The following is an 18,580-nucleotide window of genomic DNA, read 5'->3' on the forward strand; positions in this document are numbered from 1 at the left end:
CCACCCTATCTCCCACCTTTCTCTCCACCCTCTCTCCCCCTTCTCTATCTCCACCCTCCCTCACACCCCCTCGCCACTCTCTCTCTCCACCCTCTCTCACAGCCTCACTCTCCACCCTCTCTCTCCCCCCTCTCTCCACCCTCTCTCCCCCCCTCTCTCCACCCTCTCTTTCCTTCTCACTCTCCCTCTCTCTCTCCCCTCTTTCTCTGTCCCTCTCTCTGAACACCCCTCGCCCCCACTCTCTCCCCTATCTCTCCCCTCTCTCTCTCCACCTCACTATCCCCCCTCTCCCCTCACTCCCCCTCTCTCCCCCTCTCTCTCACCTCTCTCTCCCCCTCCCTCTCCCCCCTTCCACCTCTCCCTCTCTCTCCCCCTCTCTCCCCTTCTCCCATTCTCTCCCCTCTCTCTCCCCCCCTCTCTCTCCATCCTCTCTCACCCCCGTCTTGCCTTCCCCCCTTCTCTCTCTCCGCCCGCTCTCTCACCAACCTCTCTCTCCCCACTCTCTATCCCCCTGCTCCCCCTCATCACCCCCTCTCTCCTCTCCTCTCTCTCCTCTCTCTCCCTCTGTCTCCCCCCTCCCACCTGTCTCTCCGCCTCTCTCCCCCTCTCTCTGCCCACCCACTTTTCTCACCCCTCCCTCTCTCCCCCCTCTCTCCCCTCTCCCCCTCCCCACTCTCTATCTGCCCTCTTTCACTCCCCCTCATCACCCCCCCTCTCTCCACTCTCCCCGTCTCTCTCTCCCCCCACTCCACACTCTCTCTCTGCCTCTCTCTCCCCCCTCTTTATCCTTCTCTCCCTCTCTCTCTCCCACTCTCTCCTCTTCCTTTCCAACCTCTCTCTCCCCATATCTCCCACACCCCCTCTCTCCCCCCTCTCTGCCTCCCTCTCTCTCCCCATCTCACCACCCTAAACCACCTCTCTCCCCCCTCTCCCCTCTCTCTCTATCCCTCTCACCCCCTCTCTCTCCCACATCCTGTCTCTCTCCCCCCACTCACCGCTCTCTCTCCATCCTCTCTCCCTCCTGCCCGCTCTCTCTCCCCCTCTCTCCCCCTCTTTCTCCCCCTCTCTCTCCCCACTCTCTCGCCCCCCTCTCCTCTCCCCCTCTTTCTCCCTCTCCTCCCCCTCTCTCCCCCCTCTTTCTCCCCCTCTCTCCCCTCTCCCTCTCCCCATTCTCTCCACCCTCTCTCCCCCTCTCTCTCCCAATTCTCTCTCCCCCTCTCTCACCACCCTCTCTCTCTCCCCCCTCCCCAATCTCTCTCCCCCTCTCTCTCCACCTCTTTCTCCCCCATCTCTCCCCCTCTCTCTCCCCTCTCTCTCCCCCTCTCTCTCCCCCTCTCTTACCACCCTTTTTCTCCCTCCCCAATCTCTCTTCCCCTCTCTCGCTCCCCTCTGCTCTCTCTCTCCCCCATCTCACCACCCTAAACCACCTCTCTCCCCCTCTCCCCCTCTCTCTACCCCTCTCTTTTCCCCCTTTCTCCCCCTCCCCCTCTCTCTGCCCATCTCTCCCCCTCCACCCCTCCCTTTCCCCTCTCTCACTCCCCCTTCATCACCCCTTCTCTCTCCCCTCTCTCTCCCCACTCTCTCTCCCCACTCTCTCACCCCCCCTCCTCTCCCCCTCTCTCTCCCTCTCCTCCCCCCATCTCCCCCTTTCTCCCCCTCTCTCTCCACTCTCTCTCCCTCCTCTCCCTCCCCAATCCCTCTTCCCCTCTCTCTCCCATCCCCCCATCTCTCTCTCCCCCTCTCTCTCCCCTCTCTCTCCCCCTCTCTCCCTCCCATCATCTCTCTCTCCACTCTCTCTCTCCCGACTCTCTCCCCCTCTCCTCTCCCCGATCTCTCTCCCTCTCTCTCTCCCACTCTCTCCCCTTCCTCTCCAACCTCTCTCTCCCCATATCTCCCGCACCCCCTCTCTCCCCTCTCCCCCTCTCTTCCCCCCCTCTGCCTCCCTCTCTCGCCCCCTCTCTCTCCCCATTTCTCTCTTCCCCTCTCTCTCACCCCCTTCTCTCTCTCTCCCCTCTCCCCCTCTCTCTCCCCCCTCTCCCCCGTCACTCTCCCCCCTTCTCCCTCTCTGCCCCTCTCTCCCCCTCTCCCCCTCTCTCTCTGCCCCTCTCCCTCCCCCTCTCTCCCTTCTCTCTCCTCTCTCTCTCCCCCTCCCTCTCTCCCTCCCCCTCTCTCTCTTCTCCCTCTCTCTCTGCTCCTCTCTCCCTCCCCCTCTCTCTCTCCCCTCCCTCTCCCTCTCTCTCTCTGCCCCTCTCTCCCTCCCCCCTCTCTCTCCCCCTCTCTCTCCCCACTCTCTCCCCTCCTCTCCCCAATCTCTCTCCCTCTCTCTCCCACTCTCTCCCCTTCCTCTCCAACCTCTCTCTCCCCATATCTCCCGCACCCCCTCTCCCCCTCTCTCCCCCCTCTCTCTCCTCCCTCTCTCTCTGCACCTCTCTCCCTCCCCCTCTCTCTCTCCCCTCCCTCTCCCACTCTCTCTTCAATCCCTCTCTCCCTCCCCCTCTCTCCCCCCTCTTTCTCTCCACCCTCTCTCTCCCACTCTCTCTCCCCCCTCTCTCTCCCTTCTCTCTTTCCCCACTCTCTCTTCCACCCCTCTCCCCCTCTCTCCACCCTCTGTCCACCCCCTCTCTCCCACCCTATCTCCCCCTTTCTCTCCACCCTTTCTCCCCTTCTCTATCTCCACCCACCTTCCCACCCTCTCGCCACCCTCTCTCTCCCTCTCTTTCCCCTCTTTCTCTCCACCCTCTCTCTCCCACTCTCTCTCTCCCCTCTTTCTCTCCACCCTCTCTCCCACTCTCTCTCCCCACTCTCTCCCTTCTGTCTTTCTCCACTCTCTCTTCCACCCCTCTCTCCCCCCCCACTCCACCCTCTGTCCACCCCTCTCTCTCCCCCTCTCTCCACCCTCTCTCTCCCCCCTCTCTCCACCCTCTCTCTCCCCCTCTCTCTCCACCCTCTCTCTCCATCTCACTCTCCCTCTCTCTCTCCCCTCTCTCTGAACACCCGTCGCCCCCACTCTCTCTCCCCTATCTCTACCCTCTCTCTCTCCCCCTCTCTCTACCCTCTCTCTCTCCCCTCTCTCTCCCCCCTCCCTCTCCCCCTTTCTTCCACCTCTCCCTCTCTCCCCCTCTCCCTCTACCCCCACACTCTCCACCCTCTCTTTCCACCTCTCTCTCTCCCCTCTCTCTACCCCGCTCTCTCTCCACCCTCTCTCTCACCCCTCCCCCCTCTCTCCCTTCTCTCTGTCCCTCTTCTCTCTCTTCCCCTCTCTCTCCCCTCCTTTACACCCTATCTCTCCCCCATCTCACCACCCTAAACCACCTCTCTCCCCCCTCTCCCCTCTCTGTCTATCCCTCTCACCCCCTCTCTCTCCCCCATCCTGTCTCTCTCCCCCACTCACCGCTCTCTCTCCATCCTCTCTCCCTCCTGCCCGCTTTCTCTCCCCCTCTCTCCCCCTCTTTCTCCCCCTCTCTCTCCCCACTCTCTCTTCCACCCCTCTCTCTCCACCTTTGTCCACCCCCTTTCTCCCACCCTATCTCCCACCTTTCTCTCCACCCTCTCTCCCCCTTCTCTATCTCCACCCTCCCTCACACCCCCTCGCCACTCTCTCTCTCCACCCTCTCTCACAGCCTCACTCTCCACCCTCTCTCTCCCCCCTCTCTCCACCCTCTCTCCCCCCCCTCTCTCCACCCTCTCTTTCCTTCTCACTCTCCCTCTCTCTCTCCCCTCTTTCTCTGTCCCTCTCTCTGAACACCCCTCGCCCCCACTCTCTCCCCTATCTCTCCCCTCTCTCTCTCCACCTCACTATCCCCCCTCTCCCCTCACTCCCCTCTCTCCCCCTCTCTCTCACCTCTCTCTCCCCCTCCCTCTCCCCCCTTCCACCTCTCCCTCTCTCTCCCCCTCTCTCCCCTTCTCCCATTCTCTCCCCTCTCTCTCCCCCCCTCTCTCTCCATCCTCTCTCACCCCCGTCTTGCTCCCCCTTCTCTCTCTCCGCCCGCTCTCTCACCAACCTCTCTCTCCCCACTCTCTATCCCCCTGCTCCCCCTCATCACCCCCTCTCTCCTCTCCTCTCTCTCCTCTCTCTCCCTCTGTCTCCCCCCTCCCACCTGTCTCTCCGCCTCTCTCCCCCTCTCTCTGCCCACCCACTTTTTCTCACCCCTCCCTCTCTCCCCCCTCTCTCCCCTCTCCCCTCCCCACTCTCTATCTGCCCTCTTTCACTCCCCCTCATCACCCCCCCTCTCTCCACTCTCCCCGTCTCTCTCTCCCCCCACTCCACACTCTCTCTCTGCCTCTCTCTCCCCCCTCTTTATCCTTCTCTCCCTCTCTCTCTCCCACTCTCTCCTCTTCCTTTCCAACCTCTCTCTCCCCATATCTCCCACACCCCCTCTCTCCCCCCTCTCTGCCTCCCTCTCTCTCCCCATCTCACCACCCTAAACCACCTCTCTCCCCCCTCTCCCCTCTCTCTCTATCCCTCTCACCCCCTCTCTCTCCCACATCCTGTCTCTCTCCCCCCACTCACCGCTCTCTCTCCATCCTCTCTCCCTCCTGCCCGCTCTCTCTCCCCCTCTCTCCCCCTCTTTCTCCCCCTCTCTCTCCCCACTCTCTCGCCCCCCTCTCCTCTCCCCCTCTTTCTCCCTCTCCTCCCCCTCTCTCCCCCCTCTTTCTCCCCCTCTCTCCCCTCTCCCTCTCCCCATTCTCTCCACCCTCTCTCCCCCTCTCTCTCCCAATTCTCTCTCCCCCTCTCTCACCACCCTCTCTCTCTCCCCCCTCCCCAATCTCTCTCCCCCTCTCTCTCCACCTCTTTCTCCCCCATCTCTCCCCCTCTCTCTCCCCTCTCTCTCCCCCTCTCTCTCCCCCTCTCTTACCACCCTTTTTCTCCCTCCCCAATCTCTCTTCCCCTCTCTCGCTCCCCTCTGCTCTCTCTCTCCCCCCATCTCACCACCCTAAACCACCTCTCTCCCCTCTCCCCCTCTCTCTACCCCTCTCTTTTCCCCCTTTCTCCCCCTCCCCCTCTCTCTGCCCATCTCTCCCCCTCCACCCCTCCCTTTCCCCTCTCTCACTCCCCCTTCATCACCCCTTCTCTCTCCCCTCTCTCTCCCCACTCTCTCTCCCCACTCTCTCACCCCCCTCCTCTCCCCCTCTCTCTCCCTCTCCTCCCCCCATCTCCCCCTTTCTCCCCCTCTCTCTCCACTCTCTCTCCCTCCTCTCCCTCCCCAATCCCTCTTCCCCTCTCTCTCCCCATCCCCCCATCTCTCTCTCCCCCTCTCTCTCCCCTCTCTCTCCCCCTCTCTCCCTCCCATCATCTCTCTCTCCACTCTCTCTCTCCCGACTCTCTCCCCCTCTCCTCTCCCCGATCTCTCTCCCTCTCTCTCTCCCACTCTCTCCCCTTCCTCTCCAACCTCTCTCTCCCCATATCTCCCGCACCCCCTCTCTCCCCCTCTCCCCCTCTCTTCCCCCCCTCTGCCTCCCTCTCTCGCCCCCTCTCTCTCCCCATTTCTCTCTTCCCCTCTCTCTCACCCCCTTCTCTCTCTCCCCTCTCCCCCTCTCTCTCCCCCCTCTCCCCCCGTCACTCTCCCCCCTTCTCCCTCTCTGCCCCTCTCTCCCCCTCTCCCCTCTCTCTCTGCCCCTCTCCCTCCCCCTCTCTCCCTTCTCTCTCCTCTCTCTCTCCCCTCCCTCTCTCCCTCCCCCTCTCTCTCTTCTCCCTCTCTCTCTGCTCCTCTCTCCCTCCCCCTCTCTCTCTCCCCTCCCTCTCCCTCTCTCTCTCTGCCCCTCTCTCCCTCCCCCCTCTCTCTCCCCCTCTCTCTCCCCACTCTCTCCCCTCCTCTCCCCAATCTCTCTCCCTCTCTCTCCCACTCTCTCCCCTTCCTCTCCAACCTCTCTCTCCCCATATCTCCCGCACCCCCTCTCCCCCTCTCTCCCCCCTCTCCCTCCCCCTCTCTCTCTCCCCTCCCTCTCCCACTCTCTCTTCAACCCCTCTCTCCCTCCCCCTCTCTCCCCCCTCTTTCTCTCCACCCTCTCTCTCCCACTCTCTCTCCCCCCTCTCTCTCCCTTCTCTCTTTCCCCACTCTCTCTTCCACCCCTCTCCCCCTCTCTCCACCCTCTGTCCACCCCCTCTCTCCCACCCTATCTCCCCCTTTCTCTCCACCCTTTCTCCCCTTCTCTATCTCCACCCACCTTCCCACCCTCTCGCCACCCTCTCTCTCCCCTCTCTTTCCCCTCTTTCTCTCCACCCTCTCTCTCCCACTCTCTCTCTCCCCTCTTTCTCTCCACCCTCTCTCCCACTCTCTCTCCCCACTCTCTCCCTTCTGTCTTTCCCCACTCTCTCTTCCACCCCTCTCTCCCCCCCCACTCCACCCTCTGTCCACCCCCTCTCTCTCCCCCTCTCTCCACCCTCTCTCTCCCCCCTCTCTCCACCCTCTCTCTCCCCCTCTCTCTCCACCCTCTCTCTCCATCTCACTCTCCCTCTCTCTCTCCCCTCTCTCTGAACACCCGTCGCCCCCACTCTCTCTCCCCTATCTCTACCCTCTCTCTCTCCCCCTCTCTCTACCCTCTCTCTCTCCCCTCTCTCTCCCCCCTCCCTCTCCCCCTTTCTTCCACCTCTCCCTCTCTCCCCCTCTCCCTCTACCCCCACTCTCCACCCTCTCTTTCCACCTCTCTCTCTCCCCTCTCTCTACCCCGCTCTCTCTCCACCCTCTCTCTCACCCCTCCCCCCTCTCTCCCTTCTCTCTGTCCCTCTTCTCTCTCTTCCCCTCTCTCTCCCCTCCTTTACACCCTATCTCTCCCCATCTCACCACCCTAAACCACCTCTCTCCCCCCTCTCCCCTCTCTGTCTATCCCTCTCACCCCCTCTCTCTCCCCCATCCTGTCTCTCTCCCCCCACTCACCGCTCTCTCTCCATCCTCTCTCCCTCCTGCCCGCTTTCTCTCCCCCTCTCTCCCCTCTTTCTCCCCCTCTCTCTCCCCACTCTCTCTTCCACCCCTCTCTCTCCACCTTTGTCCACCCCCTTTCTCCCACCCTATCTCCCACCTTTCTCTCCACCCTCTCTCCCCCTTCTCTATCTCCACCCTCCCTCACACCCCCTCGCCACTCTCTCTCTCCACCCTCTCTCACAGCCTCACTCTCCACCCTCTCTCTCCCCCCTCTCTCCACCCTCTCTCCCCCCCTCTCTCCACCCTCTCTTTCCTTCTCACTCTCCCTCTCTCTCTCCCCTCTTTCTCTGTCCCTCTCTCTGAACACCCCTCGCCCCCACTCTCTCCCCTATCTCTCCCCTCTCTCTCTCCACCTCACTATCCCCCCTCTCCCCTCACTCCCCCTCTCTCCCCCTCTCTCTCACCTCTCTCTCCCCCTCCCTCTCCCCCCTTCCACCTCTCCCTCTCTCTCCCCCTCTCTCCCCTTCTCCCATTCTCTCCCCTCTCTCTCCCCCCCTCTCTCTCCATCCTCTCTCACCCCCGTCTTGCTCCCCCTTCTCTCTCTCCGCCCGCTCTCTCACCAACCTCTCTCTCCCCACTCTCTATCCCCCTGCTCCCCCTCATCACCCCCTCTCTCCTCTCCTCTCTCTCCTCTCTCTCCCTCTGTCTCCCCCCTCCCACCTGTCTCTCCGCCTCTCTCCCCCTCTCTCTGCCCACCCACTTTTTCTCACCCCTCCCTCTCTCCCCCCTCTCTCCCCTCTCCCCCTCCCCACTCTCTATCTGCCCTCTTTCACTCCCCCTCATCACCCCCCTCTCTCCACTCTCCCCGTCTCTCTCTCCCCCCACTCCACACTCTCTCTCTGCCTCTCTCTCCCCCCTCTTTATCCTTCTCTCCCTCTCTCTCTCCCACTCTCTCCTCTTCCTTTCCAACCTCTCTCTCCCCATATCTCCCGCACCACCTCTCTCCCCCCTCTCTGCCTCCCTCTCTCTCCCCCATCTCACCACCCTAAACCACCTCTCTCCCCCCTCTCCCCTCTCTCTCTATCCCTCTCACCCCCCTCTCTCCCCCATCCTGTCTCTCTCCCCCCACTCACCGCTCTCTCTCCATCCTCTCTCCCTCCTGCCCGCTCTCTCTCCCCCTCTCTCCCCCTTTTTCTCCCCCTCTCTCTCCCCACTCTCTCGCCCCCTCTCCTCTCCCCCTCTTTCTCCCTCTCCTCCCCCTCTCTCCCCCTCTTTCTCCCCCTCTCTCCCCTCTCCCTCTCCCCATTCTCTCCACCCTCTCTCCCCCTCTCTCTCCCAATTCTCTCTCCCCCTCTCTCACCACCCTCTCTCTCCCCCCCCTCCCCAATCTCTCTCCCCCTCTCTCTCCACCTCTTTCTCCCCCATCTCTCCCCCTCTCTCTCCCCTCTCTCTCCCCCTCTCTCTCCCCCTCTCTTACCACCCTTTTTCTCCCTCCCCAATCTCTCTTCCCCTCTCTCGCTCCCCTCTGCTCTCTCTCTCCCCCATCTCACCACCCTAAACCACCTCTCTCCCCCTCTCCCCCTCTCTCTACCCCTCTCTTTTCCCCCTTTCTCCCCCTCCCCCTCTCTCTGCCCATCTCTCCCCCTCCACCCCTCCCTTTCCCCTCTCTCACTCCCCCTTCATCACCCCTTCTCTCTCCCCTCTCTCTCTCCCCACTCTCTCTCCCCACTCTCTCGCCCCCCTCCTCTCCCCCTCTCTCTCCCTCTCCTCCCCCCAGCTCCCCCTTTCTCCCCCTCTCTCACCACTCTCTCTCCCTCCTCTCCCTCCCCAATCCCTCTTCCCCTCTCTCTCCCCATCCCCCCATCTCTCTCTCCCCCTCTCTCTCCCCTCTCACTCCCCCTCTCTCCCTCCCATCATCTCTCTCTCCACTCTCTCCCTCCCGACTCTCTCCCCAATCTCTCTCCCTCTCTCTCTCCCACTCTCTCCCCTTCCTCTCCAACCTCTCTCTCCCCATATCTCCCGCACCCCCTCTCTCCCTCTCTCCCCCTCTCTCCCCCCCCTCTGCCTCCTTCTCTCACCCCCTCTCTCTCCCCATTTCTCTCTTCCCCTCTCTCTCACCCCCTTCTCTCTCTCCCCTCTCCCCCTCTCTCTCCCCCCTCTCTGCCCCTCTCTCCCTCCCCCCTCTCTCTCTCCCCTCTCTCTCCCCTCTCTCCCTCTCTCTCCCTCTCTCTCCCCCTCTCTCTCTCCCCCTCTCTCTCTCCCCCTCTCCCCCCTCTCTTTCCCCCTCTCTCTCTCCCCCCTCTCTCCCCCCGTCACTCTCCCCCCTTCCCCCTTCTCCCTCTCTGCCCCTCTCTCCCCTCTCCCCTCTCTCTCTGCCCCTCTCCCTCCCCCTCTCTCCCTTCTCTCTCCTCTCTCTCTCCCCCTCCCTCTCTCCCTCCCCCTCTCTCTCTTCTCCCTCTCTCTCTGCTCCTCCCTCCCCCTCTCTCTCTCCCCTCCCTCTCCCCCTCTCTCTCTGCCCCTCTCTCCCCTTCCTCTCCAACCTCTCTCTCCCCATATCTCCCGCACCCCCTCTCCCCCTCTCTCCCCCTCTCTCTCCTCCCTCTCTCTCTGCTCCTCTCTCCCTCCCTCTCTCTCTCTCCCCTCCCTCTCCCTCTCTCTCTCTGCCCCTCTCTCCCTCCCCCCTCTCCCCTCTCTCTCTCCCCTCTCCCCCTCTCTCCCCTCTCTCTGCCCCTCTCTCCCTCCCCCCTCTATCCCCCTCTCTCCCTTCTGTTTCCCTCTCTCTCTCTCCCTCTCTCTCTCCCCGTCACTCTCCCGCTCTTCCCCTTCTCTCTCTCTGCCATTATTTGCTATTTAGCTAACACAATACATGTTGATAGAATTCAGCAGTTTAGTAGTTTGGCATCAACTGGATGGGATAAAGGGCCTTTTTCTGTTCTGTAGTGGTCTATGACTATGACAATGGTCTATATCAGAAAGCCTGCCTATTCCTCAATGTTGCTAATCTCTTCTTGTGAGACACCAAAATTCAAAGTCCCCAATACTTGCGAAATTCCTAGAACAGTTGATGAAGCATTAGCGTACTATAAACCCCTACCTACAAAAAAAGGTCACCCACCATCATCAAAATAAACTGAGGCATTTTCCAAAGTGACTCTCTAAGACCACTATGGTTCTGTCTAGCTTTAAACCTGCTCTCTAACTTACTGAATCAGATGAAAATTGGGTATCAGATCAGAAACAATGAAATGTGCTATACCTTAACACACTTTCTGTACATGGATGATTTCAAATTATATACTCCTTCGTCAGTAAAACTAAAGCAATTAATACAAATAGTAGAACTATTTTCAAAAGATATAAACAGGAACTTTGAACTGGATAAATGCAGAACATTGAACATAAAGAAAGGTGCAATGGAGCTAACAGAATACAAAACAAAGCAACTGATGGATGAATATGAAACATATCAGTATCTGGGATATAAACAACCAACGAAAATAGAGCGCGCTGTGATAAAGGGAGAACTTTCAACAGAATTTACTTCAAGGCTTAAGAAAACCTGTCAAACAGAGCTCAATAGTAAAAATACAACAAAGTCAATAAACACTTTCGTAACACCCATATTAACATATCCTTTTGACAAAATATATTGGCCTGAAACTGGTCTGAAAAGCTTATAGAGAAAAATAAGAACTGAAATGACAGATTTTAGAAAACACTATGTACCGTACACGCAAATGCACTTAAATTAACATTACCTAGGACAAAAGGAGGAAGAAGAATAACAGACAAAAAATTCACACAACAGTCAGATAAAACTTCAAAGGTTATATTTTGATCAACAAAAACAGGACTCAGCACTCCATGTGAGCATATGCAATTCTAATAAGAAGTACATTCCACTAAACTGAAATGAAAGCACAACCCAGAAAAATGAAGAAACTCTCATTATAGAAGAAGTTAACCAATGGAAGAGCGTGACCCTCCATGGAAGACATCTCCATGATCTGAGAAGATGAGATGTTCAAAAGGAAGTGTCAAACTCCTGGCTCAGAGTTGGAGACCTCTTCCCAGAAACAGAAGGGCTCCTTGTGGCAATATAGGAACAGGTGGTTAACATAAAAAATCATCAAAAATATAAAAGACCAACAAATTCAAAACTATAAATGCAGAAAATGCCAAGAATAAAGCAGAAACAATCCACCACATTACAGGGTTCTGTAGCAGTTTAACACAATCTGATTATTTACACAGGCACTATCATGAGACAAACATCATTCACCAAAATCGTGCTTTCAGTTACCATCTCATAAAAGACAATATACTTTCCTGTAAATACAAGTTTTAAAGTCAGTGCCCAACAAATTTTATTACAACTGATTAAAGACAGGACAATCCATAATAACCATCTGGATGCAATATTACAGGATAAACAAGCAAGGACAACTTATTTAATAGATATAGCCATTCCAAACACACTCAATATACAGAAATCAATAAGTGAAAAACTCTAGATATATGCTGCATTAAAAGAGGAAATTGAAAGACCATGAACATTGTCCCAATAGTAATATCTACAACTGGTATCATCCCAAAGTCACTACATAATAGCATTGAACAATAGTATCTATTATTGTCGCACAGTAATATCTGTGTAAATCTTCAGTAAGTCACAATACTAAACATCACTAGATTAGTCCAAAGTTCTTAGCAATTGGGAAATGAGTGTGCCTGGCTCAGGTTTTACCAGCTTGAGCTGAGAAAAAGTAATAATAAATGAATAAGCAATAAATATCAAGAACATGAGAAGAAGAGTCCTTGAAAGTGAGTCCATAGGTTGTGGGAACAGTTCACTGATGGGGCAAGTGAAGCTGAGTGAAGTTATCATCTCTATTTCAAGAGCCTGGTGGTTGAGGGGTAATAATTGTTACTGAACCTGGTCGTGTGTGTCTTGAGACTCCTATATCATCTTCCTGATAGCAGTAGCGAGTAGGGCACATGACCTGGGTGCCTTGGGTCTCTGATGATGGATGGCACTTTCCTGTGACAACACTCCATGTAGATGTGCTCAATGGTGGGGTGGGCTTTAATCATGATGGGCTGGGCAATATCCACTACTTTTTGTAGGATTTTCCTTTCAAGAGCATTGGTGTTTCCATACCAGGCTGTGATACAGCCAGTCAGTATAATCTCCACCACACATCTATAGAAGTTTTTCAAAGTTTTAGACAACATGAGAAATATACGCAAACTCCTGAGGAAGCAGAGACACTGTTGTGCTTCAGCAATAAAAAACTGGATTCATATAGCAACACAAGCAATATGCTGGAGGAAATCAGCAGGTCAGGCAGCTTCTAAAAGGAAATTGTCAACATTTTGATATTAACTGTTTATCCCCCTCCATAGATGCTGTTTGACTTGCTGAGCTCCTCTGTCACTTTGTGTTGCTCAGGATTTCCAGCATCTGCAGAATCTCTTGTGTTTATGGATTTGTATTGTGCCTGAACTGTGCAAGGCATATATGAGGTATGCATTTCTTCTCTTCGGTATGCACTAAGGAGAAGGATATTGAATTGTGTAAGGTGTGGGAAACAAGTAAGGAAGTTATGGAACCTATGACAATTAAAGAGGTGGAAGTACTGGCGCTTTTAAGAAATTTAAAAGTGGATAAATCTCCGGATCCTGACAGGATATTCCCCAGGACCTTGAGGGAAGTTTGTGTAGAGATAGCAGGAGCTCTGATGGAGATCTTCCAGATGTCATTAGAAACGGGGATTGTGCCGGAGGATTGGCGTATTGCTCATGTGGTTCCATTGTTTAAAAAGGGTTCTAGAAGGAAGCCTAGCAATTATAGACCTGTCAGTTTGACATCAGTGGTGGGTAAATTAATGGAAAGTATTCTTAGAGATAGTATTTATAATTATCTGGATAGACAGGATCTGATTAGGAGTAGCCAGCATGGATTTGTGCGTGGAAGGTCATGTTTGACAAACCTTATTGAATTTTTTGAAGAAGTTACGAGGAATGTTGATGAGGGTAAGGCAGTGGATGTAGTCTATATGGACTTCAGCAAGGCCTTTGACAAAGTTCCACATGGAAGGTTAGTTAAGAAGGTTCAGTCGTTAGGTATTAATGCTGGAGTAATAAAATGGATTCAACAGTGGCTAGATGGGAGATGCCAGAGAGTAGTGGTGGATAATTGTTTATCGGGATGGAGGCCGGTGACTAGCAGGGTGCCTCAGGGATCTGTTTTGGGCCCAATGTTGTTTGTAATATACATAAATGATCTGGATGATGGGGTGGTAAATTGGATTAGTAAGTATGCTGATGATACTAAGGTAGGAGGTGTTGTGGATAATGAGGTGGGTTTTCAAAGCTTGCAGGGAGATTTATGCCGGTTAGAAGAATGGGCTGAATGTTGGCAGATGGAGTTTAATGTTGAGAAGTGTGAGGTTCTACATTTTGGCAGGAATAATCCAAATAGAACATACAGGGTAAATGGTAGGGCATTGAGGAATGCAGTGGAACAGAGAGATCTAGGAATAACAGTGCATAGTTCCCTGAAGGTGGAGTCTCATGTAGATAGGGTGGTGAAGAAGGCTTTTGGAATGCTGGCCTTTATAAATCAGAGCATTGAGTACAGAAGTTGGGATGTAATGTTAAAATTGTACAAGGCATTGGTCAGGCCAAATTTGGAATATTGTGCACAGTTCTGGTCACCGAATTATAGGAAAGATATCAATAAATTAGAGAGAGTGCAGAGGCGATTTACTAGGATGTTACCTGGGTTTCAGCACTTAAGTTACAGAAAAAGGTTGAACAAGTTCGGTCTCTATTCATTGGAGCGTAGAAGGTTGAGGGGGGATTTGATCGAGGTATTTAAAATTTTGAGAGGGATAGATAGAGTTGACGTGAATAGACTGTTTCCATTGAGAGTAGGGGAGATTCAAACAAGAGGACATGATTTGAGAGTTAGGGGGCAAAAGTTTAAGGGAAACACGAGGGGGTATTTCTTTACTCAGAGAGCTGTGTGGAATGAGCTTCCTGTAGAAGTAGTAGAGGCCAGTTCAGTTGTGTCATTTAAGGTAAAATTGGATAGGTATATGGACAGGAAAGGAGTGGAGGGTTATGGGCTGAGTGCGGGTAGGTGGGACTAGGTGAGATTAAGAGTTCGGCACGGACTAGGAGGGCCAAGATGGCCTGTTTCTGTGCTGTGATTGTTATATGGTTATATATGGTATTCAGATCAAAATTCAACAGACCCATTGAAGGAGCTTCTGAAACAAATCTTGCTCAAGAGAATAAGCTTTAAAGGGGATGGAGAGGTGGGGAGGAATTTCTGAAATGTTGCTCTACATACATTCAATGGCCACTATTTTTAGTTATCTCCTATACATAATAAAGTTGCCATTGACTGTGTTGGTGGTATTATCTAGATAGCAGTGATAGGATTGGGCCAAGCCAGCATGGATTTACCAAGGGTAAATCATGCTTGACTAATCTGTTGGAGTTTTTCGAGGATGTAACCAGGAAGTTAGACAGGGGAGATCCAGTGGATGTAGTGTACCTCAATTTTCAGAAGGCATTTGATAAGGTCCCACATAGAAGATTGGTGGGTAAAATCAAAGCTCAGGGCATCAGGGGGAAGACATTGACATGGATAGAAAACTGGTTGGCAGATAGAAAGCAAAGGGTAGCGGTGAATGGGTGTTTCTCGGAATGGCAGGTGGTGACTAGTGGGGTGCCACAGGGCTCGGTATTGGGACCACAGCTGTTTACCATTTACGTCAATGATTTAGATGAAGGCATAGAAAATAACATCAGCAAATTTGCTGATGATACTAAACTGGGTGGCAGTGTGACATGTGATGAGGATGTTAGGAGAATTCAGGGTGACTTGGATAGGCTGGGTGAATGGGCAGATGGCAGATGGCGTTTAATGTGAATAAGTGTGAGGTTATCCACTTTGGGAGTAAGAACAGGAAGGCAGATTATTATCTGAACGGTGTAAAGTTAGGTAAGGGAGAAATACAAAGAGATCCAGGAGTCCTTGTTCATCAGTCACTGAAGGTGAATGAGCAAGTGCAGCAGGCAGTGAAGAAGGCTAATGAAATGTTGGCCTTTATTAAAAAGGGAATTGAGTACAAAAGCAAGGAAATCCTCTTGCATTTGTACAGAGCCCTGGTGAGACCACACCTGGAGTATTGTGTACAGTTTTGGTCTCCAGGGTTAAGGAAGGACATCCTGGCTGTAGAGGAAGTGCAGCGTAGATTCACAAGGTTAATTCCTGGGATGTCTGGACAGTCTTACGCAGAGAGGTTAGAGAGACTGGGCTTGTACACACTGGAATTAAGGAGATTGAGAGGGGATCTGATTGAAACATATAAGATTATTAAGGGATTGGACAAGATAGAGGCGGGAAATATGTTCCAGATGCTGGGAGAGTCCAGTACCAGAGGGCATAGTTTGAGAATAAGGGGTAGGTCATTTAGGACAGAGTTAAGGAAAAACTTCTTCTCCCAGAGAGTTGTGGGGGTCTGGAATGCACTGCCTCGGAATGTAGTGGAGGCCAATTCTCTGGATGCTTTCAAGAAGGAGCTAGCTAGGTATCTTATGGATAGGGGAATCAAGAGATATGGGGACAAGGCAGGAACCGGGTATAGATAGTAATTGATCAGCCATGATCTCAAAATCGCGGTGCAGGCTCGAAGGGCCGAATGGTCTACTTCTGTACCTATTGTCTATTGTCTATTATGCTGTTGTAGCCCATCCACTTCAAGGTTTAATGTGCTGTGTGTTCAGAGATGCTCTTCTGCACACCACTGTTGTAACGTGTGGTTATTTGTGTTACTGTTGCCTTCCTGTCAGCTTAAACCAACCTGGCCATTTTCCTCTGTTCTCTCTCATTAACAAAGATTTTTCGCGCATGGAACTGCCAATCACTGGATGATTTTATTTTTCGCATCATTCTCTGTAAACTCTAGGAATGTTTTACATGAAAATCCCAAGAAATCAGCAGTTTTTAAGATAACCCAACCATCCCTTGTGGTACCAACAATCATTCCATGGTCAAAGTCACTTTGATCACATTTCCTCCCCATTCTGATATCTGATCAGAACAACAGCTGAACCTCTTGACCATGTCTGCATGCGTTCATCTGTTGAGTTGCTGCCACGTGATTGGCTGATTAGATATTTGCATTAACGAGCAGGTGTACCTAATAAAGTGGCTATTGAGTGTATGTGAAGGTCTTACCATCAATGATGAGTTAAAGAAAATGGGGCATGTTCAAAGATCAAAACTGGAGGAGTTAAATTCGTTCTCCACCTGTAAATTCTCATCCACTTTCAGTGAGTAGTGGTTCATCTAAGGAGGATTGAGTCCATAGAGGGATTTGAAAAGAAGGGTGTGAATTTTAGTTTTTTAGTTTTAAAGACTTGTCTTTACTAAAAGGAACTGTTGCATTTTTTCCATGAATAGACCAGGTTACTCATTATGATAACTTATGGTCACATCAAACAGATGTAGGCCCTTTGGCCCACTATGTAAAGATTAGCTTTATTTGTCACATATAGTACATTGAAATCTACAGTAAAATGTGTAAATGCATCATCATTTTGTGATGTGCTGGGGACAGCCTCCAAGTGTCATCATGTTTCCGGCGCCAATATACAGTGCCTTGTTAAAGTATTCAGGCCCCAACCCATTGTTCACACAAATGAGCATTACCACCAGGGATTTTGATTAATTTAACTGCAAATTTTTATTTGTGAATCACATACTCCTTTTTCACAGTAGAGCCCAAAAACAGGGAAAATTGTAAAATATGAAAAACTAAAAAATCAAAAACTGAAATGTCAGCAGTTCAAAAGTATTCTCCCTTTTTGCTCAGTACTTTTGAGGAGAATACTTTTGAACAGTACTTAGTTGAACCACCTCTCGTAGCTATTACAGTCTTTTTGGATTAGTGTCTATTCGCTTTGCACAAGGTGAGGGAGCAAAATTTGCCCATTCCTCCTTACAAAAGTGCTCAAGCTGAGGAGCAGCAGTGGACAGTGTGGTGAACTACATATACCTGTCTGGACACGCCCCCTGCTGACTGCTCCTGTGGCTCCTCCCACAGACCCCTGTATAAAGGCGATCTGAGGCCTGACGCTCGGCAGTCTCCAGGACATAGTATGATAGACACTCACTCCTGGTTCCTTCTTCCAGTCAATAAAATTGATGCACCATCAATAACTCACACTGAGACGTAAGGCGAGATATCGGCTTTTATTGACTGGAAGAAGGAACCAGGAGTGAGTGTCTATCATACTATGTCCTGGAGACTGAGGCCGAGCGTCAAGCCTCAGACTCGTAGCTATTACAGTCTTTTTGGATTAGTGTCTATTCGCTTTGCACAAGGTGAGGGAGCAAAATTTGCCCATTCCTCCTTACAAAAGTGCTCAAGCTGAGGAGCAGCAGTGGACAGCAATCTTGAAGTTGTGCCAGAGATGTTCAATTGGGTTAAGATCAAGACTCTGACTGGGTCACTCAAGGACATTAATTTTCTTCATTTGAAGTATTCAATGGTTGCTCTGACAGTCTACTTTGGGTCGTTGTTCTGCTGAAAGATGAACTTCCTATCTAGTTTAAGCTTTCTGGCAGAGGCTAGCAGGTTTTTATCCAGGATCTCACTGTATTTATCAGCATTCATCTTCACATCAATCCTGACCAGATTTCCATTCCATGCTGCTGAAACGCATCCCTTTTACAGAAGGGATTGTGTAACCCAGCTGTTGCACAGTATTAGATTTACACCATGCGTACCGCTTAGTGTTGAGGCCAAAAAGTTACACTTTGGCCTCATCTTTACAGTATCTTCTAGTGATACTTTCTAAAGTCTTTATGGGTAAAAAGTTAAGTTAAAGTCTGTCCCAAGCCTTATAGGCTCATCAGGCCAGTGCTTATGCCAGTTACCATGACGTGAAGCGACTGAGAGTATGAGACTCCCCCCCCCCCCCCCAACCCAGATAGGACGCCAGTCTATCGCAAGGTTATCCCCCAGCATTTTGCCGGTACCCATTTTCAGCTTGGTGGACTGGAGCAATGTGTGGTTAAGTGCCTTGCTCAAGGACACAACACATTGCCTCGGCTGAGTCTCAAACTCATGACCTTCAAATTGCTAGTCCAATGCCTTAACCACTTGGTCGCATGCCACAGAAGGATATGTTTTATTTTTTAGCCAGTGCTTCTTCCTTACCACTTTTCCATCAATACCCTTTTTGTGCAAGGGCTTAGAGATTGTGGAGACATGAATTTCATCTCCAGTTGCAGCCACTGACTTCTGCAACTCACTCAGAGTGAGTTGGTGTCACAGTCACCTCTCTTACAAGTGCACTTGTCTTGAATGCTCATTTGCCTTCATTTTGGTTTGGTCGGTTGAAATTTCTACCATTCTGTAGGACCTTACAAAGAGAGGGGGTATTTATTCTTATGAATTCATTGAAAACAGGTGATCCTCCAAATTTTCTACGTCAACAAATTGGATGACTCAATAAAGTAATACTGTATATTGCATCTGAGGACAGTTAGTGTAATACTTACAAAGGTGATAAATACTTTCTCAGCCTTGGAATTTTGGTTTATAATTTTTGGTAAATTGTTGACTTGATTTGACATGATGTGCAAAGTTTTGTAGATTAGCCCCAAAACATTCTACTTCAGTATATTTTAAATT

The sequence above is a fragment of the Hypanus sabinus genome, chromosome X1 (assembly GCF_030144855.1).
Source record: "Hypanus sabinus isolate sHypSab1 chromosome X1, sHypSab1.hap1, whole genome shotgun sequence".
NCBI classification, from domain to species: Eukaryota; Metazoa; Chordata; class Chondrichthyes; order Myliobatiformes; family Dasyatidae; genus Hypanus; species Hypanus sabinus.